The 27,767-nt window shown below is 33.7% G+C and overlaps 2 pseudogenes; one reads left to right on the plus strand and one right to left on the minus strand.

The window, feature by feature from the left end:
• LOC142337448 (uncharacterized) overlaps positions 1–27,767 on the plus strand; it is a 121,191-nt pseudogene that overhangs the window by 77,646 nt on the left and 15,778 nt on the right.
• Positions 3,244–13,268, minus strand: LOC142337928 (uncharacterized; annotated as a pseudogene).

Raw genomic sequence — 27,767 nt, forward strand, 5'->3', positions numbered from 1 at the left:
CTTTTTCTTTTCTCACTTTCTTTTCTCTTTTTCTTTTCTCTTTTTCTTTTCTCACTCTCTTCTCTCATTTTCTTCTCTCATTTTTTCCTCCCTTTTTTCTCACTTTCTTTTCTCTTTTTCTTTTCTCTTTTTCTTTTCTCACTTTCTTTTCTCACTTTCTTTTGTCACTTTCTTTTCTCACTTTCTTTTCTCACTTTCTTTTCTTTTTCTTTTCTCTTTTTCTTTTCTCACTTTCTTTTCTCTTTTTCTTTTCTCTTTTTCTTTTCTCACTTTCTTCTCTCATTTTCTTCTCTCACCTTCTTTTCTCTTTTTCTTCTCTCACTTTCTTTTCTCACTTTCTTTTCTCACTTACTTTTCTCGCTTTCTTCTCTCACTTTCTTTTCTCACTTTCTTTTCTCACTTTCTTTTCTCACTTACTTTTCTCACATTCTTCTCTCACTTTCTTTTCTCACTTTCTTTTCTCGTTTTTTCATTTTTTTCTCACTTTCTCTTCTCCCTTTCTTTTCCCACTTTCTTTTCTCACTTTCTTTTCTCACTTTCTTTTTTCACTTTCTTTTTCTCACTTTCTTATCTCACTTTCTTATCTCACTTTCTTATCTCACTTTCTTATCTCACTTTCTTTTCTCGCTTTCTTTTCTCACTTTCCTCTTTTTTTCACTTTTTTCTCACTTTCATTTCTCACTTTCTTTTCTCACTTTCTTTTCTTTTTCTTTTCTCTTTTTCTTTTCTCACTTTCTTTTCTCTTTTTCTTTTCTCTTTTTCTTTTCTCACTCTCTTCTCTCATTTTCTTCTCTCATTTTTTCCTCCCTTTTTCTCATTTTCTTTTCTCTTTTTCTTTTCTCTTTTTCTTTTCTCACTTTCTTTTCTCACTTTCTTTTTTCACTTTCTTTTCTCACTTTCTTTTCTCACTTTCTTTTCTTTTTCTTTTCTCTTTTTCTTTTCTCACTTTCTTTTCTCTTTTTCTTTTCTCTTTTTCTTTTCTCACTTTCTTCTCTCATTTTCTTCTCTCATTTTTTCCTCCCTTTTTTCTCACTTTCTTTTCTCACTTTCTTTTCTCACTTTCTTTTCTCTTTTTTTTTCTCTTTTTCTTTTCTCACTTTCTTTTCTCACTTTCTTTTGTACACTTTCTTTTCTCACTTTCTTTTCTCACTTTCTTTTCTCACTTACTTTTCGCACTTACTTTTCTCACTTTCTTTTCTCTTTTTCTTTCTCACTTTCTTTTCTCACTTTCTTTTCTCACTTTCTTTTCTCACTTTCTTTTCTCACCTTCTTTTCTCTTTTTCTTTTCTCACTTTCTTTTCCCACTTTCTTTTCTCACTTTCTTTTCTCACTTTCTTTTCTCACTTTCTTTTCTCACTTACTTTTCTCACTTACTTTTCTCACTTTCTTCTCTCACTTTCTTTTCTCACTTTCTTTTCTCACTTTCTATTCTCGTTTTCTTCTCTCATTTTTTCCTCCCTTTTTTCTCACTTTCTTTTCTCACTTTCTTTTCTCACTTTCTTTTCTCACTTTCTTTTCTCTTTTTCTTTTCTCACTTTCTTTTCTCACTTTCTTTTCTCGCTTTCTTTTCTCACTTTCTTTTCTCACTTACCTTCCTCACTTTCTTTTCTCTCTTTCTTTTCTTACTTTCTTTTCTCACTTTCTTTTCTCACTTTCTTTTCTCACTTTCTTTTCTCACTTTCTTTTCTCACTTTCTTTTCTCACTTTCTTTTCTCACTTACTTTTCTCACTTTCTTTTCTCTCTTTTTTTTTCTCACTTTCTTTTCTCACTTTCTTTTCTCACTTTCTTTTCTCACTTTCTTTTCTCACTTTCTTTTCTCTTTTTTTCTCACTTTCTTTTCTCACTTTCTTTTTTTTCTCACTTTCTTTTCTCACTTTCTTTTCTCACTTTCTTTTCTCACTTTCTTTTCTCACTTTCTTTTCTCACTTTCTTTTCTCACTTTCTTTTCTCACTTACTTTTCTCACTTCCTTTTCTCTCTTTCTTTTCTCACTTTCTTTTCTCTCTTTCTTTTCTCACTTTCTTTTCTCACCTTCTTTTCACTTTTTCTTTTCTCACTTTCTTTTCTCACTTTCTTTTCTCACTCTCTTTTCTCACTTACCTTCCTCACTTTCTTTTCTCTCTTTCTTTTCTTACTTTCTTTTCTCACTTTCTTTTCTCACTTTCTTTTCTCACTTTCTTTTCTCACCTTCTTTTCTCTTTTTCTTCTCTCACTTTCTTTTCTCACTTTCTTTTCTCACTTTCTTTTCTCACTTTCTTTTCTCACTTTCTTTTCTCACCATCTTTTCTCTTTTTCTTTTCTCACTTTCTTTTCTCACTTTCTTTTCTCACTTTCTTTTCTCACTTACTTTTCTCACTTCCTTCTCTCACTTTCTTTTCTCACTTTCTTTTCTCACTTTCTTTTCTCGTTTTCTTCTCTCATTTTTTCCTCCCTTTTTTCTCACTTTCTTTTCTCACTTTCTTTTCTCACTTTATTTTCTCTTTTTCTTTTCTCACTTTCTTTTCTCACTTTCTTTTCTCACTTTCTTTTCTCACTTACCTTCCTCACTTTCTTTTCTCTCTTTCTTTTCTTACTTTCTTTTCTCACTTTCTTTTCTCACTTTCTTTTCTCAATTTCTTTTCTCACTTTCTTTTCTCACTTTCTTTTCTCTCTTTCTTTTCTCACTTTCTTTTCCCACTTTCTTTTCTCACTTTCTTTTCTCACCTTCTTTTCTCGCTTTCTTTTCTCACCTTCTTTTCTCTTTTTCTTTTCTCACTTTCTTTTCTCACTTTCTTTTCTCACTTTCTTTTCTCACTTTCTTTTCTCGCTTTCTTTTCTCACTTTCTTTTCTCACTTACTTTTCTCACTTTCTTTTCTCTCTTTCTTTTCTCACTTTCTTTTCTCACTTTCTTTTCTCACCTTCCTTTCTCTTTTTCTTTTCTCACTTTCTTTTCTCACTTTCTTTTCTCACTTACCTTCCTCAATTTTTTTTCTCTTTCTTTTCTTACTTTCTTTTCTCACTTTCTTTTCTCACTTTCTTTTCTCACTTTCTTTTCTCACCTTCTTTTCTCTTTTTCTTCTCTCACTTTCTTTTCTCACTTTCTTTTCTCACTTTCTTTTCTCACCATCTTTTCTCTTTTTCTTTTCTCACTTTCTTTTCTCACTTTCTTTTCTCACTTTCTTTTCTCACTTACTTTTCTCACTTCCTTCTCTCACTTTCTTTTCTCACTTTCTTTTCTCACTTTCTTTTCTCGTTTTCTTCTCTCATTTTTTCCTCCCTTTTTTCTCACTTTCTTTTCTCACTTTCTTTTCTCACTTTATTTTCTCTTTTTCTTTTCTCACTTTCTTTTCTCACTTTCTTTTCTCACTTTCTTTTCTCACTTACCTTCCTCACTTTCTTTTCTCTCTTTCTTTTCTTACTTTCTTTTCTCACTTTCTTTTCTCACTTTCTTTTCTCAATTTCTTTTCTCACTTTCTTTTCTCACTTTCTTTTCTCTCTTTCTTTTCTCACTTTCTTTTCCCACTTTCTTTTCTCACTTTCTTTTCTCACCTTCTTTTCTCGCTTTCTTTTCTCACCTTCTTTTCTCTTTTTCTTTTCTCACTTTCTTTTCTCACTTTCTTTTCTCACTTTCTTTTCTCACTTTCTTTTCTCACTTTCTTTTCTCACTTTCTTTTCTCACTTACTTTTCTCACTTTCTTTTCTCTCTTTCTTTTCTCACTTTCTTTTCTCACTTTCTTTTCTCACCTTCCTTTCTCTTTTTCTTTTCTCACTTTCTTTTCTCACTTTCTTTTCTCACTTACCTTCCTCAATTTCTTTTCTCTTTCTTTTCTTACTTTCTTTTCTCACTTTCTTTTCTCATTTTCTTTTCTCACTTTCTTTTCTCACCTTCTTTTCTCTTTTTCTTCTCTCACTTTCTTTTCTCACTTTCATTTCTCACTTTCTTTTCTCACTTACTTTTCTCGCTTTCTTCTCTCAATTTCTTTTCTCACTTTCTTTTCTCACTTTCTTTTCTCACCTTCTTTTCACTTTTTCTTTTCTCACTTTCTTTTCTCACTTTCTTTTCTCACTCTCTTTTCTCACTTACCTTCCTCACTTTCTTTTCTCTCTTTCTTTTCTTACTTTCTTTTCTCACTTTCTTTTCTCACTTTCTTTTCTCACTTTCTTTTCTCACCTTCTTTTCTCTTTTTCTTCTCTCACTTTCTTTTCTCACTTTCTTTTCTCACTTTCTTTTCTCACTTTCTTTTCTCACTTTCTTTTCTCACTTTCTTTTCTCACCATCTTTTCTCTTTTTCTTTTCTCACTTTCTTTTCTCACTTTCTTTTCTCACTTTCTTTTCTCACTTACTTTTCTCACTTCCTTCTCTCACTTTCTTTTCTCACTTTCTTTTCTCACTTTCTTTTCTCGTTTTCTTCTCTCATTTTTTCCTCCCTTTTTTCTCACTTTCTTTTCTCACTTTCTTTTCTCACTTTATTTTCTCTTTTTCTTTTCTCACTTTCTTTTCTCACTTTCTTTTCTCACTTTCTTTTCTCACTTACCTTCCTCACTTTCTTTTCTCTCTTTCTTTTCTTACTTTCTTTTCTCACTTTCTTTTCTCACTTTCTTTTCTCAATTTCTTTTCTCACTTTCTTTTCTCACTTTCTTTTCTCTCTTTCTTTTCTCACTTTCTTTTCCCACTTTCTTTTCTCACTTTCTTTTCTCACCTTTTTTTCTCGCTTTCTTTTCTCACCTTCTTTTCTCTTTTTCTTTTCTCACTTTCTTTTCTCACTTTCTTTTCTCACTTTCTTTTCTCACTTTCTTTTCTCACTTTCTTTTCTCACTTTCTTTTCTCACTTACTTTTCTCACTTTCTTTTCTCTCTTTCTTTTCTCACTTTCTTTTCTCACTTTCTTTTCTCACCTTCCTTTCTCTTTTTCTTTTCTCACTTTCTTTTCTCACTTTCTTTTCTCACTTACCTTCCTCAATTTCTTTTCTCTTTCTTTTCTTACTTTCTTTTCTCACTTTCTTTTCTCACTTTCTTTTCTCACTTTCTTTTCTCACCTTCTTTTCTCTTTTTCTTCTCTCACTTTCTTTTCTCACTTTCTTTTCTCACTTTCTTTTCTCACTTACTTTTCTCACTTTCTTCTCTCACTTTCTTTTCTCACTCCTTCTTTTCTCGCTTTCTTTTCTCACTTTCTTTTCTCGTTTTCTTCTCTCATTTTTCCTCCCTTTTTTCTCACTTTCTTTTCCTACTTTCTTTTCTCACTTTCTTTTCTCTTTTTCTTTTCTCACTTTCTTTTCTCACTTTCTTTTCTCACTTTCTTTTCTCACTTTCTTTTCTCACTGTCTTTTCTCACTTTCTTTTCTCACTTTCTTTTCTCACTTTCTTTTCTCACTTTCTTTTCTCACTTTCTTTTCTCACTTACCTTCCTCAGTTTCTTTTCTCTCTTTCTTTTCTTACTTTCTTTTCTCACTTTCTTTTCTCACTTTCTTTTCTCACTTTCTTTTCTCACCTTCTTTTCTCTTTTTCTTCTCTCACTTTCATTTCTCACTTTCTTTTCTCACTTACTTTTCTCGCTTTCTTCTCTCAATTTCTTTTCTCACTTTCTTTTCTCACTTTCTTTTCTCACTTACTTTTCTCACATTCTTCTCTCACTTTCTTTTCTCACTTTCTTTTCTCGTTTTTTCGTTTTTTTCTCACTTTCTCTTCTCCCTTTCTTTTCCCACTTTCTTTTCTCACTTTCTTTTCTCACTTTCTTTTTTCACTTTCTTTTTCTCACTTTCTTTTCTCACTTTCTTTTCTCACTTTCTTTTCTCACTTTCTTTTCTCACTTACTTTTCTCACTTTCTTCTCTCACTTTCTTTTCTCACTTTCTTTTCTCACTTTCTTTTCTCACTTTCTTTTCCCACTTTCTTTTCCCACTTTCTTTTCTCACTTTCTTTTCTCACTTTCTTTTTTTTCACTTTCTTTTTCTCACTTTCTTTTCTCTTTTTTTTTCTCACTTTATTTTCTCACTTTCATTTCTCACTTTCTTTTCTCACTTTCTTTTATCACTTTCTTTCTCACTTCCTTTTCTCGCTTTCTTTTCTCATTTTTTCCTCCCTTTTTTCTAACTTTCTTTTCTCGCTTTCTTTTCTCACTTTCTTTTCTCACTTTCTTTTCTCACTTTCTTTTCACACTTTCTTTTTTTCACTTTCTTTTTTCACTTTCTTTTCTCACTTTCTTTTCTCACTTTTTTTCTCACTTTCTTTTCTCACTTTCTTTTCCCACTTTTTTTCCTCACTTTCTGCTCCCATTTTCTTCTCCCACTTTCTCTTCCCACTTTCTTTTCTCACTTTCTTTTTTCACTTTCTTTTTCTCACTTTCTTTTCTCACCTTCCTTTCTCTTTTTCTTTTCTCACTTTCTTTTCTCACTTTCTTTTCTCACTTACCTTCCTCAATTTCTTTTCTCTTTCTTTTCTTACTTTCTTTTCTCACTTTCTTTTCTCACTTTCTTTTCTCACTTTCTTTTCTCACCTTCTTTTCTCTTTTTCTTCTCTCACTTTCTTTTCTCACTTTCTTTTCTCACTTTCTTTTCTCACTTTCTTTTCTCACTTACTTTTCTCACTTTCTTCTCTCACTTTCTTTTCTCACTCTTTCTTTTCTCGCTTTCTTTTCTCACTTTCTTTTCTCGTTTTCTTCTCTCATTTTTCCTCCCTTTTTTCTCACTTTCTTTTCTTACTTTCTTTTCTCACTTTCTTTTCTCTTTTTCTTTTCTCACTTTCTTTTCTCTCTTTCTTTTCTCACTTTCTTTTCTCACTTTCTTTTCTCACTGTCTTTTCTCACTTTCTTTTCTCACTTACTTTTCGCACTTTCTTTTCTCACTTTCTTTTCTCTTTTTCTTTTCTCACTTTCTTTTCTCACTTTCTTTTCTCACTTACCTTCCTCAGTTTCTTTTCTTTTTCTTTTCTTACTTTCTTTTCTCACTTTCTCTTCTCACTTTCTTTTCTCACCTTCTTTTCTCTTTTTCTTCTCTCACTTTCTTTTCTCCCTTTCTTTTCTCACTTACTTTTCTCGCATTCTTCTCTCACTTTCTTTTCTCACTTTCTTTTCTCACTTTCTTTTCTCACTTACTTTTCTCACATTCTTCTCTCACTTTCTTTTCTCACTTTCTTTTTCTCACTTTCTTTTCTCACTTTCTTTTCTCACTTTCTTTTCTCACTTTCTTTTCTCACTTACTTTTCTCACTTTCTTTTCTCACTTTCTTTTTTCACTTTCTTTTTCTCACTTTCTTTTCTCACTTTCTTTTCTCACTTTCTTTTCTCACTTTCTTTTCTCACTTACTTTTCTCACTTTCTTCTCTCACTTTCTTTTCTCACTTTCTTTTCTCACTTTCTTTTCTCACTTTCTTTTCCCACTTTCTTTTCTCACTTTCTTTTCTCACTTTCTTTTTTTTTCACTTTCTTTTTCTCACTTTCTTTTCTCTTTTTTTTCTCACTTTATTTTCTCACTTTCATTTCTCACTTTCTTTTCTCACTTTCTTTTCTCACTTTCTTTCTCACTTCCTTTTCTCGCTTTCTTTTCTCATTTTTTCCTCCCTTTTTTCTAACTTTCTTTTCTCGCTTTCTTTTCTCACTTTCTTTTCTCACTTTCTTTTCACACTTTCTTTTTTCACTTTCTTTTCTCACTTTCTTTTCTCACTTTCTTTTCCTTTTCTCACTTTTTTTCTCACTTTTTTTCTCACTTTTTTCTCACTTTTTTTTCTCACATTCTTTTCCCACTTTTTTTCCTCACTTTCTGCTCCCATTTTCTTCTCCCACTTTCTTCTCCCACTTTTTTTCTCACTATCTTTTTGCTCACTTTTTCTCACTTTCTATTCCCACTTTCTTTTCTCACTTTCTTTTCTCACTTTCTTTAAGCACGAATTTAAGATTACGTCGTATGTGACGACCTCATCTACTGTAATAGATTGTTAATATTCACCTCCAATTATGATGGAGGTAGATTGGCCAAGTCCTTCACTTGGACACGTTTGGACTTTTCATATCCAGCTTTCGCGCTCCAAGTTGGTCGGCACTTGCAGCACATGTAATCTCCTCGAGGCTTTCAGCTGTAAGTGCCGCAGCTCTTTTGAGTATGGGGGAGATGAATCGTTCATTCGTGTTTGGGTGTTGGACTTGGAATTTATAGGTAATTTGGGAGTATAAAATGTGATCTCGAAACATGCGATTTTTTTTCCGGAAAATTAGGATTTAATTCTCATCCGCTCTTTGCCTGTTTTACCGCACCTTAAACATGTAGATTAATGTTTTATATGAGTTGAGCTCTGCCAACATGTAGAAGTTCGTTATCTGTACAAGTCTTACGGTACTTAAATTTGCAAGATAGCTCAGCTAATTAAGTCTTAAATAAAAAAATTGGTGTTACTTGGGGTAAAATACTAAACCAAACACATCGGTAACGTAACGTAATACCTCTGGCTGTTGAAGGATGGGCATGGCTTACAGCCCGAGCTGGTACGAAAAAATTGCAATTTTAAACCTATTCTTTGAAATGATTTTCTTGCGATGCTTTTGCGGGCCTGCTAGTCTTGTTTAATGCTTTTACGAGACTGAGTACAAACAAAGTTGAAAAAAGTGAAGCAAAAGATCATTTAAAAAAACCCAATCAGTCGCACGAACATCTTGCGTATTAACTTCTGATGAGAAGAGTCGCATCAATCTATTTCATGGAGATTTTTAAAACGTTACACGAAAAGTTGTCACTGCGGCATTAAAATAACCTTATATGGACAATTTTCTATCTTCAATTTCATTTCGGTAATTAAAATTTACTTGAAGAAAACCTGAAGAAAACCTTGAAAAAAACTTGAAAAAAGAAAAGAAGAGACAAGACAGAGCAAAAGAGGAGAAAAGAGAGGCACAAAGGGAGCAAAAAAGACGAAAGAGAAAAGGAAAGAAACAAAATAGAAAAGAAACAGAAATACAGAAGGAAAAAGAGAGAAACGAAAAAGAAAAAGAAAGGCAGAAGAAAAAGAACAGTAAAGAAACAAAAGAAAGAGAAAGAGACATAAAAGAAAGAAACGAAAGAGAGAAGTTCTTCCGAGAGTCAAAAGCAAAACCCGAACAAATGCTTCGCAGCCTAACTTCATTTGCACTAATAAAACTGGCAACAAATGATTAGGTTAAATAAACTTGAGTTGTTTAAACTTCTTATGAGACTGAGATCTAACAACTGAAGTTTAATTAACCTAAATTTTGTTGTCAGTATTATTAGAGCAAATGAAGTTAGACTGCGAAGAATTCGTTTGGGTTTTGGTTTTGACTCTAGGAAGATCTTTGCTCTTTTTTACTCGTTCTTTTCTCTCTTATTTCTTTCTTTTGTTTATTTACTGTTCTTTTTCTTCTGCCTTTCTTTTTCTCTTTTCTATCGCCTGTTTTTTTCTGTATTTCTTTCTGTTCTTCCTGTATTTCTGCCTGTTCTTTCTGTATTTCTTCGTTTCATTTTTACTCCGTTTCTCTCTTTCTTTTTTGCTCCCTTTCGTTTCTTTTCTCTTCTTTGTTTTTTCTTTTTTGCTTCTCTTTCTTTTTTCGTCTCTTTTCTTTTTTGGATTCCCGGTTTCTTTTTAATTGCCGCACAGCGGTAGCTGGGGCTATTATTGGCCTTCTCTTGGTTTTTTATTTTGTCGTCGCGATTGTTGTTGCGACCATATGACGTCACAACTACTTCAAATTTGCTTTTTGTTCATTCGTTCATGCAGTTTCATCTGAAGTGCGTGCGTGACGTCATTTTGCGCTCTTAGTGGAGCGATTTTTTTTGTTCATTCGCGTGATTAAAATTTTGGTCACACTTGACTTACCTCACTCTCAAATATGACTTCCTCACTTGGAAATTGGCTTTTTAATTTAATTCAAAGAGATAAGGTGAAATGGGTTTGTGTCACTCTAAATGATGGTTATTTGAGAGCAGCTAATACAGGCAGCAAAAACTTGTTCAGATTTTTAATCAAAATGTAACATACCAGCCTTCAATGAAAAGACGTTTTTTTGGTATGTTCTTTAACTGATTTTTTGAGCTACGAAGCTATTGTGGCTATTTTCTGGTAATCTGCCAGCTATTTTTTTTGGTGGTATTTTGTGTTTTCACTCTTTCATTTCTGTGGTTCGCCCCTTGCCCCCTCTCTGTAACTCTGTCTTTTTTATCTCAATTGTTTTTCTTTTCTGCTTTGCGGTTCTGTCTTTCTCTTCTTTCTTTTGTCTCTTTCTTTTCTCTATTTTTTCTTTTTTTTGTTCTTTTTCGCCTTTATCTTCTATTTTTCAGTTCTTCTTCTGCCTTCATTTCCTCTTCTTTTTTTGCACCCTTTCGTCTCTTCTTTCTCTCGTTTCTCTTTCTGATTTCTCTTCCTTGGTTTTGCTTTTCTCTCTTTTTCTGTTTGGCTTTTTTTCCGCTTTCATTGGTCCTTTTTCGTGTTTTCTTTCGTTTCTCCGTGTTCTCATCTCTCTCTCTCTCCTGTTTTTTTTACAACTCTTGCTTTTTCTTTTCGGTTTTTCGTTTTTGCTTTTTTTTCTGTTCTTTTCTGCCTGTTCTTTGTTTCTTTACTCTTTCTCTTTCGTTTTTCTTTTCGCTTTTTTTTCTCTGTGCTCTTTCTCTTCTATTCGTTTTCTTCTGCCTTCCTTTTGTCTCTGCCTTTTCTCTCTCTCTCTCTCTCACTCTCTCCCTCTTCTTTTTTGCTTCTCTTTCTTCTCGGTCTTACTTTTGGTTTCTCGGTTTCTTTTTTTTTCTTTCATTGGTCCTTTTTGTGTTTTCTTTCATTTTGTTTTACTGTCTCTCTTTCTTTCTCTCTCTCCTGTCGTTTTTGCCTCTCCTTTTCTTTCTATTGTCTTTGCTTTTCTTTTTTTCTCTTGCTTTTCTCTTTCCTGTCTCTCGTTTCTGCTTTTCTCTTCTCTTTTTCTCCTTTTTTTCTGTTTTTCTTTTCTGCCTTTTCTATTTTTTCGTTCTTTTTCTTTTACGTCGTTCTTTTCTCTTTCTTTTCTTCACTATTCTTTTTTTCTGTTCTTTTTCTTATTTTTTCTTTTGCACTCTTTCGTCTCTTCTTTCTCTTTTCTCTTCCTTGGTTTTGCTTCTCTCTCTTTTTTTTCTGTTTTACTGTTTTAGTTTCTTTTTTCTCTTTCATTGGTCGTTTTTGTGTTTTCTTTCATTTCTCTGTTTTTCTCTCTCTCTCTCTCTCTTCTGTTTTTTTTACATCTCTTGCTTTTTCTTTTCCGTCTTTCGTTTCTGCCTTTCTTTTCTTTTTTCTCTTTCTTTTCTTTTTTTTCTGTTCCTCTTTTCTGCTTTTTCTATTTTAATTCTTTTCCCTCTTTTCCGTCTTTCTTTTTTCTTTCTTTTATATTATCTTTTCTGTTCTTTTTCTTCTGCCTACTTTTCTCTTTATATTTACTCTTTTCTCTTTATCTTTTCTTTCCTTTTTTGATTTTCTCTCTTTGATTGGTCTTTTTTGTGTTTTCTCTTTCAATTGTCTGTTTTTCCATTCGCTCTCCTCTGTCTTTTTATCTCTCCCTTTCTCTCTTGCTGTTCTATTTGTTCGGCCGCTCTTTTCTGTCTTTCTATCCTCTTCTCTCTTTCTTTTCTCTTTATGCTTTTCTCTTTTTTCCTGCTTTTTTTCCGTCTTTCGGTTCTGCTTTTCTCTTCACTTTCTGTTCTTTTTTTTCTTTTCGTCTTTTCTGCCTCTTTGTTCTGTTTCTTTACTCTTTCTATTATGTTTTTCTTTTTGCTTTCTTTTATCTCTTCTCTTTTCTGTTCGCTTTCTTCTGCCTTTCTTTTCTCTCTTCCTTTTTGCTCTCTCTCTCTCTCTCTCTCTCTCTCTCTCTCTCTCTCTCTCTCTCTCTCTCTCTGTCTCTCTTTTCTTTTTTTTGCGTATCTTTCTTCTGTCTTACTTTTTCTTCTTTGGTTTCTCGGATTTTCTCTTTCATTGGTCTTGTTTGTTTTTTCTCTTTCATTTTTTGTCTCTTTCGCCTGTCTTTTTTAACTCTCCTTTTCTTTCTATTCTCTTTTTGCTTTTCTTTTTTCTCTTGCTTTTCTCTTCCTTTTCTGTCTCTCATTTCCGCCTTTCTCTTCTCTTTGTTTTCTCCCTTTTTTCTGTTCTTCTTTTCTGCCTTTTCTATTTTTTCTTTTTCGTCGTTCTTTTCTCTTTCTTTTCTTCACTAGTCTTTCTTTTCTGTTCTTTTTCCTCCTTTTTTGCTCTTTGTCGTATCTCTCATTCTCTTCTTTTTCTTCTTTGTCTTCTTTTCCTTCTATCTGCTTTTCTCTCTTTTTCTGCCTTTCTTTTCTCGTTGGTTTTGCAGTTTTTTTTTCAATGGTCGTTTCGGTTTTTTGGTTTCTTTTTTGGTTTTTTGGTTTCTTTTTTAGTTTCTAGGTTTCTTTTCTCTTTCATGGGTTATTTTGTGTTTTCCCTTTCATTTTTTCGTTTCTCTCTATCTCTTCTGTCTTTTTACCTCTCCTTTTCTCTCTTTCTCTTCTTTATTTTTGTTCTATTTTCTGTCTTTTTTCTCTCCTCTCTCTTCCTTTTCTGTCTCTTTTCTCTTCTTTTTCTTTTCTGTTTTTTTCTGCCTTTCTTTTTTTTATTTTCTGTCCTTTCTTTTCCGTTTCTCTTTGGTTTCTGAAACGTTTTTGTTTTTCTGTCATCTTTTGCTTTTATCTTTCTGTCTTTCTTTTCTCTCGCTTTTCTGTTCTTTTTTATTTTTTTTCTTTTGTTTCTTCATTTTTTTCTTCAATTTGTTTCTTTTGTTCTTTATTTTCTCGCTGTATTTTCTGTTCTTTCTGTTCTCTATTTCTTCCGTCCTTTCTCTTCCGTTTCTTTCTTTTTCTGTCTCTCTTTTCTGTCTTTTTCCTCGCTTACATTTCTCTCTTTCCTTTCTGTTTTTTCTCGTGCATTTCTCTCATACCTCTCTGTCTTTCTTTCCTCTTTTGCGTTTCTTTTCTTTTTCTTTATCTCTTTTCTAGCTTTCTGTTCAGTGTTTTCTCTCCCTCTTTCATATCCTGTTTTTGTCTCTTGCTCTTCTATTTTTCTGTTCCCCCTTCCTTTGCTCTCTTTTTCCCTCTTTCTTCCCTCTTTTCTTTTTTTCTGCCTTTCTGTTTTCTATTTCTTCTGTCTTTTCTCTTCCATTTATGCTTCTTTCTGGCTCTTTTCTGGTTTTTCCCGCCTTTTCTCTTTCTTTTCTGTCTTTTCTCTCGCTCTTTTTTCCTCTTTCCTTTCTGTTCTTTTTTTCTCTTTTATCTTTTGTTTCTCTCTTTCGGTTCTTTTTCTTTTCTCTTACCTTTCTGTCATCACTTGCATTTCTTATTTTTTCTGTCTTTTCTCTCTTGCTTTTCTGTTCTTTCCCTTTTTTCCCTCATTCTTTCCTTGTCAGTGTTTTCTCTGCTTCTTTCATGTCATGTTTTTTATCTATATATGTTTCTGCTCTCCCTTTCTTCTCTTTCCTTCTCTTTCTTTTTCTCAGTCTTTTCTGTTTTTTCCCTGCCTTTCTTATATATCTTGAATGTTTAAGCTCCTCATCTTTGCTCATTAGACATGCAGCTTACCGTTTTACCTGCGTTTAGCTAAGCCATCCTGTAGAAGTTCAATATCTGTTTACGGGGTGTACAAAAAACTGCTGGTGCTTGGGGTTATATACTAAACCAAACACATCGGTAGCGTAACGCGGTTGCGGAAGGAAATCCCCACGGAAAAAAATCCCACTTCATTTTAGATAGGCAATAAACCCCCACGGAAATAAACCCCCACTTTACTATTAAAGAACTGCGCATTTAGCGCGTTTGGCCATGCCTCGCGGGCCATGGCCATGCGTCAGCGGCCCGTGGGAGTTGATATGAAACTATCACAACCAAACAAATTATCGCAACCGAAGTTCAATTTTAAAATGGGCGTTTATTTCCGTGGGGGTTTATTTGCTATCTAAAGTTAAGTGGGTTTTTTTTCCGTGAGGGTTTATTTCCTAGACCCAGCGTAATATAATACATATGGCTTGTGAACGAGAGGCAGGGGTTCCAGCACAAGGTGGTGCGAAAGATCTGATTTTAAAAAACCTATTCTTTTAAATGATTTTTTTGTGGTGCTTTTGCGGGCCGTCTAGTTGTGTTTATTTGCTTTGACAAACCTTGAAATTTGAGAGATAGACGTGGGAAAATGACGTTGTTTTTAAATTAGACAACATCCCATCTGCGAGAGAAGGTGCTGCGGTTGCTCTTAAGAAGTTCTGTGCTGTGTATGGTGAACGAGTACCCTCAATTATTGATGAAATGAAGACAGGACTGGCAGCTATCAAAGAGCAACCAGAAAACTCGACCGTCAACGAGAATTTAGATAAAGGTACGACCGGGAAGTTTTTGGGCGATTTTGAAACGCCGTTCCTTAGTTTGAAAGGCTGTTGCGTAGATATGCGAATTTCTTTAAATTGACTTGCAAACGACAACTAATCATGTACTGAGATTTACGTGAGAAGGAATGTCCACAGTAACCGCAAATCGATTCCGATTAAGAATTTTTTTAAATTTATATAACAGTTCAAGCATGATAATAACCCTCTTGGTGTTGAATATGCTTGAAAATCTGATTGTTTACGTTTTTCTGATTGTGTATTAAATTTGGGTAGCTTGGATATTGTTCAGGACCTGCTATATACTCAGTGGTCAAACAAATTCACGACAACGATCCGAGCCTACACGAGAACCAAGTCATGTATTCATGTGGATCGTTGGCACCCAAAATGAGGAAAGGAAGCCATGCAAGAAGGAACAAGGTATGAAAGCAATATATGCTCCTGAAAACAGCCCTTTCGAAGCAATTACTTATACTTCCCGATAATTATGTTGCTGTTATTATAGCTGCGAAGTTGCAAGCTGAGCGTAGTTATTGAGCGGTGTACGTGGTTTTTATGACTCGAAAAGGAGTATTGCTTTTCTGGAGGGTTTTTTACGACTCGAAGAGGAGTATTGGTTTTCTTGCGGTTTTTATTACCGGATGTACTAATTGTACAAACGCCGTTTTGACAAAAAAAGAGAAAGTGCGCAGATTTACCGTGTGAACTAGTTTGTTTCTGTGCCGGAGAAGTTTTTTGATCAAACGCTGCGTTTAGTGAAGGACTGTTCTCTAGACAATGGCGCATATAGATAACCGTTTAAGCACCTTTTTTGTCCATTTAGCTCAGTTTTTGTCTTGTAGTTTGGTTCGTTGCAGAATTAGTTTTTGACCGATGCTGCATTAATATAACTCTCTGAAATTGCTACCAAAGTGTTTTTTTGGAGCGTAATGGTACGTTTCAAGTGCGAAATCAAAGTCATTATTTGGACTATTCATTGATTAATTGCTCTCAAACGAAGTTTGTAGCAATTATATTAGTCCTGTCGGTCTTTTTTATGCGATTTTTCGCTTGACCGATTTTTTCTTTGACGCTTTTGGCTTTTCGTCCTCGAAAACGGGATAAACAGGTTGCGCCCAGCGGGCATTAAGTGCTCTTAGAGCCTTTCAGCTCAAACTGTTCTGGAGACTGACTTATACGTATGTTGTGAAGGGCGGTTCTTAGAGGTTGACGACACGCCAACTGTTGACCCCCCCCCCCCCCCTATTGCCAACCCCACCGCGCTTTTGCCCCCCACCCCACTGTTGCCCATCCTCCTCCCCATCAGAGCCCTGGTGTACTCACCCCCCCCCCCCCCCCCCCCGCCTCCGGTTGCTACTGACGACGAACAACCGATCGCTAAAAACACGCAATTTTATACAGAATTTCAAAAATTTTCAAGCTTTTTTTAAAAAATTTTTGCCATTTTTTCAGCCCTAGGTGTCACGGAACATCCTCTAGGGTTTTATATATTAGGTTACTGCATAGTCTCTAGTGGTAGTGGAATGGTTTCAACATTTTAGCATCACGAATTTTAGCTTTTTTTTGACAAAACGTGCAAATTTTTTCATTTTTTTACATTTATTTTTCATTCTCCACTTCTTTCTAGACGCAGGGACCAGAAAACCTCATTAGGGGTTTGATAATAAGTTAATGGAACAATTTTATTGCCATGGAATGGCTTTCAATTTTATAATATGACAAATTTTATCAATTTTGATAAAATTTGCATTTTTTCAAGTTTTTGTCGGTATATGGTTTCTCCATCCTCAAGACTCGAGAGACCTCCCCTAGGGCTCAAAAATAGCTACTGTATAATATCTAAGTGTTATGAATTGTTGAATTGTTTTTACAGTTTTGAACACTACGAATTTCAACATTTTTTTGAGAAAACTTGCAAATTTATTTTGCCATTTTTTGTCACTTTATTATCGCTATTTTCAGTTTATTTGTCATTATTGTCATTTATTCAGGTTTTTCAGTCTAACAAAAAATCTCCGTTAGGGGTTGATAATAAGTTACTGGAAAATGTTTGTTGACCATGGATTAGTAACTTTTATCACAAATTTTAGCAGTTTTTTTGTATCTTAGTTTTTAAAAATTTTTTGTCATTTTTTGGTTTCTCCAACCTCAAAAGCCACATAACCTCCTCTAGAGTTTGAGCATAGGTTACTGCATAGCTTCTAGATTTAATGGAAGGTTTTTCAAGATTTTACGAGCATCAAATTATTTGCAATTTTTTCAAGTTTTTTTAATCTGTTTGACTTTTTCATTTTTTCGGGCACCAGGGTCCTAGGGACCTCCTCCAAGGCTTTGAGATAAACTATGGCATAGTTTCCAGATTAATGAAATGGTTATCAATATTTTAATGACTCCAGCTTTAGCACTATTTGATAAAGCTTATTTTTTTTAATTTTTGGAAAATTATTTTGTTCCATGTTTGTGGATCTTTTTGAGCCAGGAAAACTATTTCAAGCTTGAAATAGTGATACTGTATAGTCTCCTGAGACAATGAAGTGGTTTTGAAGATTTTAATGTCTTGGATTTTAGCAAGATTTTGTTGAAGTTTGCGATTGTTTTCAAAATTTTTGAGTGTTTGTCCTTTTCTGAGTTTGACTATCATCACTGGCCAACAAAGTTTTTCAAGTCTTGCAGATGGGTTACTTGAAATAACCCAGGAGAGAAAAAGTAGTTTTGAACATTTTCACTGCGAAATCTGGATGCTTTTCTAAATTTTGCAATTTTTTGCAAATTTTTTAAATCAGTTTTCTATTTGATGTTTACTAACAAAGCTTGAAAACTAAAAGTCGCAGAGTCGAATCAAGCTAATGCTAGCTTCAATAAACCGTGGCTAGCTGCTGAAAAAGGCAACCGCTCGCCGGTCGTTTGAGAGCATTTCGCCCGACGTTAGTCGGTTATGTTTTCTTTTTCGGGATCTTTTGGAGAGCGGATTTTTTCTAAGTCTTTTTTGCATTGACCAAGCTTTTTGTTTGATACTGTTTATTAATAGCCGCTGTCAGGCTCTCAACGGCTAGTAGTTAGGCGCTCTTTTTTTTAAAATCCAAAGGAATGGATTGTATTTGTGAGCTGCTTTTTTTAAAGATATGTTTTCGCTTTTTTCAGCTTTTTCACGCCAGTGTGAAGTTAAATTAGAGTGGTGATTATTCGAGTAAGTTTAGGGCGTGATTTTTTTCAAACTACCTTGAAAGTGGAGGGAGTCAGAAAACAAATTATCGGTTTTTAAGAGGGAATTTTTTTCACGTGCATCAATTTGACTTCTGTTTTCAGAGTTTCCTTCCCTTGAGTGCTTTTATTATGATAAATATGTGTTCTAATTGCGCCTAGTTGAAATTGCTAGAATTAATCAAGGAGCAGCTGAAACTGCTTATGACCTGAACACTTTTTTGTCAAAAAACATTAAAGAATATTTTGGCCACTTTCAAAAATTATTTTGCTGTCTTTTCACTTATTATTACCAATGACAGGTCTCATTGGTTAAAAATGAGGTGGAAAAGAACCTAATTAATTGTCCGTGGTACTAGCGTAATTGTTTTCATGACTTTGACGCTGCTTTTTCTCAAAAATTATGAGTTATTTTTTAGTTTTTGTTGTACCTTTAGTTTTTTTTTGTTTTATCTTTTATGCTCATCAACAGACCGCGTAGGTTGCTAATAGGGTTTATTTTAGTCGATTAAATCGTTTTTGTTCAAAGCTGATGCCTTCTATGACTTCGACATCAATTGTTTTCACGAAATATTAAAGAATCTTAAGTTTTGGATTTTTTGTTGTTAACTTTATCTTATATCTTTGTCTCTTCTAGAACCGTTTTCATCGGGTTCTTGAAAAGTTATTATTTTTAATTAAACTCTTTTCAATTCATAGCTATTGCTTTCTTTGACTTATAAGCTTCACGTTTTTAAAAAGCTATTAGTGAATGTTTGCGTATTGCAAGTAATTTTTGAACTTTTTGCTGTCTTATAACTTAATGAAAGGTTTCATCGGTTGATAATGAGAATTAAGGAATTGCGTTAGTGGCTTGAGTTCTTAGAAGTCGTTTTTTGATTTTGACCGTGTCTTTAAAATTTAAATCTGATTTTTAGTCATGCTTGTTTTTTTGTGGTGAAATTGCTTAATTTCATTGGTGTCAAACTAATTGCTCTCATTGAACATCTCAAACAGCTTGTTTTTTGTCATGGCAAAACTAAATCAATTCTTTAGATTGTAATTCAGGACTTTTCCTGCTATGTTTTTTAATTCGCGTTTACTTTTTGATCACGCTTTTCGTTTTACATAAGTAACGATTTCCACGCTTAACTTCTGGTTTACATCACGCACTGTTTCAACTGATTGTTAATTCTTTCATTCATTTAATTACGGAATGCAGTGAATACTGTCAAAGTCAAGAGAGCAGAAACAAAAGAAACAGGATAAACCGATAAAGACCGGTCATTAAGTCATAGTGCATTAGGTTGTCAAAGTTCATTAGAGTGATTGCTAGCTTGTAAATGAAGATAACTGAAACTGTACCCCAAATCAGAACTTTTTGGCACTGAAAAAAAAACAAAAAATTCAGTCAATTTCTATCTCTTCTTTTTCTTTTATTGGGTAATATTGGTTGAGGTTCAATGCCGTTGTAGCTAACTGTGTGAGATGTCAGGCTGCTATTCTGGGCGCGGATTGGAACCTCTTTGAGGTCGGAGTTTTTTGCTCAAGAAACTTCTAAGCCACACACCTTAATTAAATTGCCCCGGCAATTTTTTTCGAGAGCAATTTATGAATATTAGTCGGTTTGTGTTTCTTTTTTAGAAAGAGAGCAGAAACAAAAGAAACAGGATAAACCGATAAAGACCGGTCATTAAGTCATAGTGCATTAGGTTGTCAAAGTTCATTAGAGTGATTGCTAGCTTGTAAATGAAGATAACTGAAACTGTACCCCAAATCAGAACTTTTTGACACTGAAAAAAAAAACAAAAAAATCAGTCAATTTCTATCTCTTCTTTTTCATTTATTGGGTAATAATGGTTGAGGTTCAATGCCGTTGTAGCTAAGTGTGTCAGATGTCAGGCTGCTTTTCTGGGTGCGGATTGGAACCCCTGTGAGGTCGGAGTTTTTTGCTCAAGAAACTTCTAAGCCACACAACTTAATTAAATTGCCCCGGCATGTTTTTCGAGAGCAATTTACGAATATTAGTCGGTTTGTGTTTCTTTTTTAGAAAGAAGGATGCTTGTATTTTTAAACTTCAAATGCTACATTATAAAGTTTCCTACATTTTTCAATAAATTTTCTTTCTACTTTTTATATTTCCAAAAATTACGAATTCTCATTCGTTTCTGTTTTTCTGTTTTTTTAACTATATATGTATTGTCCACATTCTAGCATGTATCATGCTAGCATTCTCCTAGTTTTACATCCTCTGCTTCTTATCGGTTATGATCATTTTTTTCAGATTGTTGGTTTGCAATAAGTTTTATATAGTGTATTGATAATTTGCTGGAACCACTTTTTAAAATTTTAACCGATAAGTATCCTGTGTGAATATTTGAGGGCTAGGTTTTGGTAACAAGCGTTTTCCCCATTGATTTTTTTTATTTTATCATTATCAGTTCTAGTTTAGCAATTGTTAATAGCCGCCCTCATCTTCTCAGCCGGCTATTATTGCGCTCGTATTTTTTTTTTACTTCGTCAAACTTTTTTTCGCTTTACCATTTTGCCGCTTTTTCGACATTTTGCGTGAAATCTTTTTGACTTCTCTAGGCTAGTTTCTCTCTTCTCTCATTCTGCTAAAAGTGAATTTGAACATCAGTTGCTAAGCAAAGCAATTCAAAATGAACAGAGTCGGTATAAAAAATTGAAGTCAGAAATAGAAACGGGATAAACCCATAAAGCCCAATTTTAGATGCCCGCTATTTGAACGTCGTTCCTATAAGTCTTAGTTACCACCTCTAATGCTTATTGGTGTTGATAGTAGCCCCTGCAGCCTCTCTCTAAGAAACAGAAGTATGTTCAACTACGAAATGCCATCAAAATAAATCGGACTTAAAAAATGTTTTTGTACAAAAATCTTTTTTTTTTTCATAAATTCTATTCGTTCAATCCCAATCATGCTTATTGGAATCAACGGCGGCTATTTTCCGGCAATCTGCCGGGTATGTTTTGAATTCATTTTGTCTATTATATCTCCAACAAGAGAGAAATAGAGAGAAATATCTTGTCGTTATTGCTATGGTTTTCAGAAAGTTGTTTATTTGGGTATTTAAGTTTTTTTTGAAAAGTTCCGTTTATTTTAAAAGAATACCATCTGTCATATGCTCTCACAAGGTCTTTTGTGCCGCAGAGTTGTTTGTGGAATACCATCTTTTTAAGACTAGTTTCATGAGTTAAGTCAATACGATTAGTTTTTTGGGCCGATCTGTTTTTTGAGCCTATTAGTATTTGACCATCCTAAGAATTTTATATTGTTGCCAAATTTGTCTTCATGCAGTATCAAGATTTAGATGAGCTGTTTAATCAAATTATGTTTTATGTTTAGGATAGATGTGTATCTTGTTTTTTCCAGCTGCAATGTACCCGAACAATTTTTTTTCGTGTACTGAGTTTTAGTTTAGGTCAGGTTATACGAGTTTTGGCCCCTATTGCTTTCCTATTGTGTCTTTCCAACTAGTAAATTTTACTCAGCAAGTTCTTTCTGACAATTTATCTTATTATCCGTCATATATCTGCTGTTTAATATCTGCCGTTAGCCTCTCAACGGTTGTTATTTAGGCGCTCTCCTTTTTTTAATTCACTTTACCTTTTGATCACATTCTTCGTTTTACATAAGGCAACATTTTCACGTTTGACTAATGACTCACCTCACTCACTGTTTCAACTGAATGGATTCTAGATTTCACGCATTGAAGTACGCAATGTAGTGAATATGGTCAATGTCAAAAGAGCAAAATCAAAAGAAACGTGATAAAGCGATAAAGCCCGGTTATTAACTCATATTGCATTGGGTTATCAGAGTACATTAGAGCGATTGATAGCTGACATTAGTTTTAAGTTTAATAACTCACAGTTAATAAGCTGAATTAAGTGTAGGTTTAGAAACTAACCGAAACTGCACACTGAATTGTAAAAATTTTTTAAAACTTAGAAAAAGATTGTCATTTTCTCTCTTCTATTTTCTTTTCCTGTTTCAATCCCGATATGCGTCAACGGCGGCTATTTTCCAGGAGTGTAAAAGTTTTCCAAGCAGTCCTAATAAATCTTGCGATATAAAAAAGTAAATGTTACAAGATAAAAAATGTTGATTTTGGCTGAAGCTACGGTTTTGTTTGAAATTACTACGCTTCGACGCGCTGGAATTCTGGCTTTATGTTAGCCGGAATTACTATTCGCTTAACCGGCGTTTCGACCTAAAACCGTATTTGAAAAAAAAAATTGGGTGAACTTTTTGTCTAGGCGAGAGAAGGTTTTTCGATGAAGTGTTTTTGAAAGAACGGGGAATAGATATCCTTTTTCGTTTATTTGGCGTAAATTTTTTTTGCTAGTATTTTGGTTTGTTTTTGTTGAAATGCTTTTTGATCAATTGTAAATTAATGTGTAGCTCTCTGTAATTAATTCAATTGTTTCAGAGAGCGTTATAAATCGCTTCACATGCAAAATAGGCGCAGATTTCTCATTTTTGCGTTTGTTTTCTTTTTTATGTTTTGGAATCTTTGGATGGATTTTTATTTTTTTAAAAAAATTATTGTTTATGTTGATATCCTTTTGCTTACTCATTTAACGCCCCTTTTTCTCGTAAGGTTATTTTGATATTAAAATTGCATATATACAAATGCGATTTTGGTGATTTGTCCAATTTTTCTTTTGTACTTTATTCGAAACTACTTCATTGTTTTCAATTTGGTGTTCTAAATAAATGAATAATTTTTGGCATTAAGTTCTGTGAATCGTTATTTCATAAATGCGTTTTGGACCGATTTTGTAGTTTTTTGCGAGTTGATTTATTGTTTCGAGTATTTGACTTGTTTTACTTTTCTTTATTTAGAAAGAAGGGTAGCTGTCTTTTTCGGTTAAGCCTCGATTGCTAAATAATTAAGTTCCCTCTTTTTTTCTTTATCCCTATTTGATTTTTAACTCACATTGACGTTTCCTGTTGTTTCTGTATTTACAACACCAACGATATCTCCACTTACTAGCAAATTTATTTTCAGCATTCTCTTCAGACCTATAGTTTTGTTTGCTCTGCTTTTATCAGTTGCAATCCACATATATTATTCAAATTTGGAAGGCAGCACTGAAAGTTTGCTGGATTTCATATTGTGTATGATACCTCCATCAAGAGATATGTATATCTCTTTTTTATATCTGCGAAGCTGTAAGCTGAGCGTAGCTATATTGCGGTGCTCTTGGTTTTTTTGTTTCGTTGTCTGACGCTCTTTTTCGTTTTACATTTGTTCACATAGCAAAGCTAAAAAAGTCAAATTTTCTGAATGACTTCTTCCTCTCCCTAACGGCGTTTGCGCGCGTGACGTCATTTCTCACTCAGCAAAAAGTTTTTTGAGTGATTAGATTTTGATCACAAGTGACTTAACTCACTCAATAAAATGACGTTTGGACTTTAAAACTGAAGTTTAATTTGAGTTTGTTCAAGGTCAAAGGAATTCATATGTGCAGTAAAGGTCCCTAATAAAAGGCATCTGTGTGATGAATTTTAACAAGCTTTATTAATTTATCGCTGAATAATTTTTTACCTAGCTTTTTGAGCGGCGTCGATTTTTTTTTCAATTTAGATCTGTCTGTTTCTATCTCTATTATACGGCACGCAGTCCTATTCTTTTGCAGCTGTTCGGGCAATCTGCCGGCTATGTTACTTAATTGCTCTGGTGCCACAACAAACCTGCAATTTCTTTCTTGAGGCCTAAATTTTTGTTTTCCTTGTGATAAGTCAATCCTGTTTCCATTTTTTAGCTTTCGCTTTCTCAATGTGTATTATCGGTTGCGGAATTCAAATTTTCAAGACCTTTTTATTGAGTTATTTCGTGATAATTTTTTAGCCGGGTCACTTTTTGAACTTATCATTTAATCAGCTTAAAATTGTTGGCTATTTTTCAACGTTAATTAAAAATTTTGCGGTAAATTTCAGATCTCAGTTGTTTTATCCGTCAAAATTGTGGCTGATGTTCACAAGTGGCTTATGGTTCTGGTGATCTTGTTTTGTAATCTTTCTGTTTATGACTTGTTTAATTACCAAATGCTTCATCAAATCTGGTGAGGTATTGAAGTGAAGTTTTAAGACCGAAGATTTTGGTTTCGGCTGCAATTAGGGATTTGTTTCTGAAATTCCGGTTCTTTGAGCTGCTTACGAAGTTCTTCTGGCCGCGTTTTTTGTTTCGTCGTCTTTTCATTTAACGTTTATTCACACAGCAAAACTGAAAAGTTTGAAGCAAATGTTGTAATCATGTGTGATTTTTTGACAAATTTTGGCTTGATCGCTTCGACAATTCAATTGGTTTTTATCACGCTTGTTCTTTCTTTTTGTGTGATCTGAAATGCGAGCTCTCTCTCTCTCTCTCTCTCTCTCTCTCTTTCAGATTTTCAGTTTATTGGTAGAAGTTTTGAATTTGGGAACGTTTTTTTTTGTAAGTTTTGGGATTTAATTCAAATCTGTTGATCATTTGTTAGGATTTCCATTGGTACTGTTGTTGCGCGGCTAAGAAGTTTGATTTTTCTTGCTTGAGATTGTTATTTCGTTTTGGCATTTAAATATATATATACTTTTTTAATATACATAATTATTACATTATGGTTTTTGAAACAGTTTTGAAGTTTTGTGTCGAGCAAGTGTCTCGTGGTTTGCAACTTTATTGGTTTTGGATGAAAATGATAAGTTTTTTTTCCACTTTTTTGCGTTTTTTTTTGCAATTATTTTAAAAAGACATATCAAAAGTTTTATCTTTTTTTTTATTCGATTACGTTTCTGTCTCGGGTCTAAAATTCCATCCAGTCTGGTTTGCCACCTGCTGGATTCGATCAAACTACTTTGTCACCTGTATATCACAATGAACACAATCCCTGTTTTCTCCCCGATGTAATAATTGATGAATTTATGAATTTGAAGTTTGCGCTTTCTGAAAGAATTTCTCAGTTGCATTTCAGCCTGTGATTATATTCCATCATTCTTGAGCGCGTGTGCTAACCTGCTGTCGGATTTTGTTATGCGGCTTCTTTTGAGCAATATCAAAACATCCGTGTGGCTTGTTTCTTTTTGGAAAGGTAGTTACATAACCCAATTCATATAAAGTACTCGATGAACAATATTGAGAAATACAGACAAATATCATTAAATTAACTATTGTGACCAAATTTGCCTTTGCATCTTGCCAGAAAGAACTAAATCTATTGGTGTACATAAATAGCTTTGTTTTCTATTTCTCGACTGTTAGAATCTGACTTTTATGGAATTAATATCTGACTTAGATATCGACTATCGTCCAAATAAGTTGTTATGCTCATATACCATATATCTAAGTTATCCAAATCTGGGCGCAATTTGCAATTGCTTGAGGGTCAATGCTCCGTTTAGTCTGCCTAGCTGTAAGTGAGTTCATATTCATTTTGTGTTCTGTCAGTTTTGTTGTACGGTTCACAACTATGGGGCCCTTATGCTTCCCACATTCTACTGATGGTTAAGTCTTATTAAACTTGTCTTTTGTTGCTATGTTAAAAAGAGGCTATAAGTCATTGACCTGGCGTGCAAAAAGTTGTCCCAACTGCTACCGACTTATCCAGTGTGATCTCAATTTTTTTCCTAGCTTTTAAATATAACGCACTGGCAAATCTTTCTTTATTGAATTCATTGACTCGTAAAAAGTTTTCTTAACCCGTCTTGAAACTCGAAGATACTTCTACATCTGTAAGAGTTTTCAAATCTTTTGATTCTCTCAGTTTACCATTTGCCTGAACTATGAAATGTCAGTTTGCAGATGCTGAAACAGTTACTTTCGTTAATCTTTCTCTTTTTTTAGAAATTTAAATATCCTCTCTTCAGCCGTGTCCTTGCATTTTTAAAATCTTTTTTTTCCTTGGTATGTTTGTCTTCTGTTCTATTTCTACGAATCTGCTGACTAATAGCCGACCTGGTCTTCTGAGCCGACTATAGTTGTGTTGGTGATTGCAACTCGCAGAATAGTAATGGTGATCTTTTTAACCGGTGTTCTCTTTTTTGATGTCAAATGCCGCACGTGAAAAGTATTTATTTTAGGTCAACTAACAAAAATCAGGTAATTTATAGTTACTTGGTGCATCGTTCTGAGGGATGGAGAAAAAGTGGCGAAAAAATGTGCCTACCGAGCGAAAATTTTTAAAATCACGTTCAGCTTTTTCAAAGTGGTTTTTCAATTAAATAATTTTTCTGGCGACTGTATGTCTGAATCATCAAAGATTTGTAAAATGGTTTATTTCAATTAACTATCTTTTTCATATTAACCTTCTTTATCCCTATTTAATTGTAAACTCACATTAAGGTTTCCTGTTGTTTCTGTATTTACAACACGAACGTTATCTCCATTTTCTAGCCTGGTTATTTTCAGCATTCTCTTCAGACCTATAGCTTTGTTTGCTCTGCTTTTATCAGTTGCAATTCATATTTTTTTTTTCAAATTTGGAGGGCAGCACTAAAAGTTTGCTGGATTTCTTTTTGTGTATGATACCTCCATCAAGAGATAGGTTTATCTCTTTTTACTTAATTGCTCTGGTGCCACAACAAAGCTACAATTTTTCTTGAAGCCTAAATTTTAGCTTTCGCTTTCCCGATGTGTATTATGGGTAGCGGAATTCAAGTTTTCAAGACCTTTTTAATGAGTTATTGCGTGATAATTTTTTAGCCGGGTCATTTTTTGAACTTATCATTTAATCAGCTTAAAATTGTTGGCTATTTTTCAACGTTAATTAAAAATTTTGCGGTAAATTTCAGATCTCAGTTGTTTTATCCGTCAAAATTGTGGCTGATGTTCACAAGTGGCTTATGGTTCTGGTGATCTTGTTTTGTAATCGTTCTGTTTATGACTTGTTTAATTACCAAATGCTTCATCAAATCTGGTGAGGTATTGAAGTGAAGTTTTAAGACAGAAGATTTTGGTTTCGGCTGCAATTAGGGATTTGTTTCTGAAATTCCGGTTCTCTGAGCTGCTTACGAAGTTCTTCTGGCCGCGTTTTTTGTTTCGTCGTCTTTTCATTTAACGTTTATTCACACAGCAAAACTGAAAAGTTTGAAGCAAATTTTGTAATCATGTGTGATTTTTTGACAAATTTTGGCTTGATCGCTTCGACAATTCAATTGGTTTTTATCACGCTTGTTCTGTTACTTTTTGCGTGATCTGAAATGCGAGCTCTCTCTCTCTCTCTCTCTCTCTCTCTCTCGCTCTGTCTCTCTCTCTCTCTTTCATATTTTCAATTTATTGGTAGAAGTTTTGAGTTTGGGGACGTTTTGTTTTTAGTAATTCAAATCTGTTGATCATTTGTTAGGATTTTCATTGGTACTCTTGTTGCGCGGCTAAGAAGATTGATTTTTCTTGCTTGAGATTGTTATTTCGTTTTGGCATTTAAATATATATATACTTTTTTAATATACATATTTATTACATTATGGTTTTTGAAACAGTTTTGAAGTTTTGTGTCGAGCAAGTGTCTCGTGGTTTGCAACTTTATTGGTTTTGGATGAAGTTGATAAGTTTTTTTTCCACTTTTTTGCGTTTTTTTTGCAATTATTTTAAAAAGACATATCAAAAGTGTTATCTTATTTTTTGATTCGATTACGTTTCTGTCTCGGGTCTAAAATTCCATCCAGTCTTGTTTGCCACCTGCTGGATTCGATCAAACTAGTCTGTCCCCTGTATATCACAATGAACACAATCCCTGTTTTGTCCCCGATGTAATAATTGATGAATTTGAAGTTTGCGCTGATCTGAAAGAATTTTCTCAGCTGCATTTCAGCCTGTGATTGTATTCCATCATTCTTGAGCGCATGTGCTAACCTGCTGTCGGATTTTGTTATGCGGCTTCTTGTGAGCAATATCAGAACATCCGTTTGGCCTGTTTTTTGTAAAGGTAGTTACATAACCCAATTCATAAAAAGTTTTCGAAGAACAATATTGAGAATTATAGACAAATATCTATCGTACCTTGACTCTCGTTATTTTTTGAGGAAATTTGATTTTTAATTTTCAAAGATATTTTTGAAATTAAACAGCGGACAGCTAGGTGGCCACTCGACCTTTAGTGAACTTGTTCTAGATGTACAAAAAGTTTAACAAAAATTGGGAACAACTGGTTTTTTGTCTGGATTTTGACCAATTTTTTGACAGCTTCACAAACTATTCTCCATTGGATTTGATCAACCTTTCTAAATTTGTTGCGTCTTATTTGTATGGTGTAACGCAACGTGTAAGAATTGA

The sequence above is a fragment of the Convolutriloba macropyga genome, chromosome 4 (genome assembly GCF_964194025.1).
Source record: "Convolutriloba macropyga chromosome 4, txConMacr16.3, whole genome shotgun sequence".
In the NCBI taxonomy this organism is placed as follows: Eukaryota; Metazoa; Xenacoelomorpha; order Acoela; family Convolutidae; genus Convolutriloba; species Convolutriloba macropyga.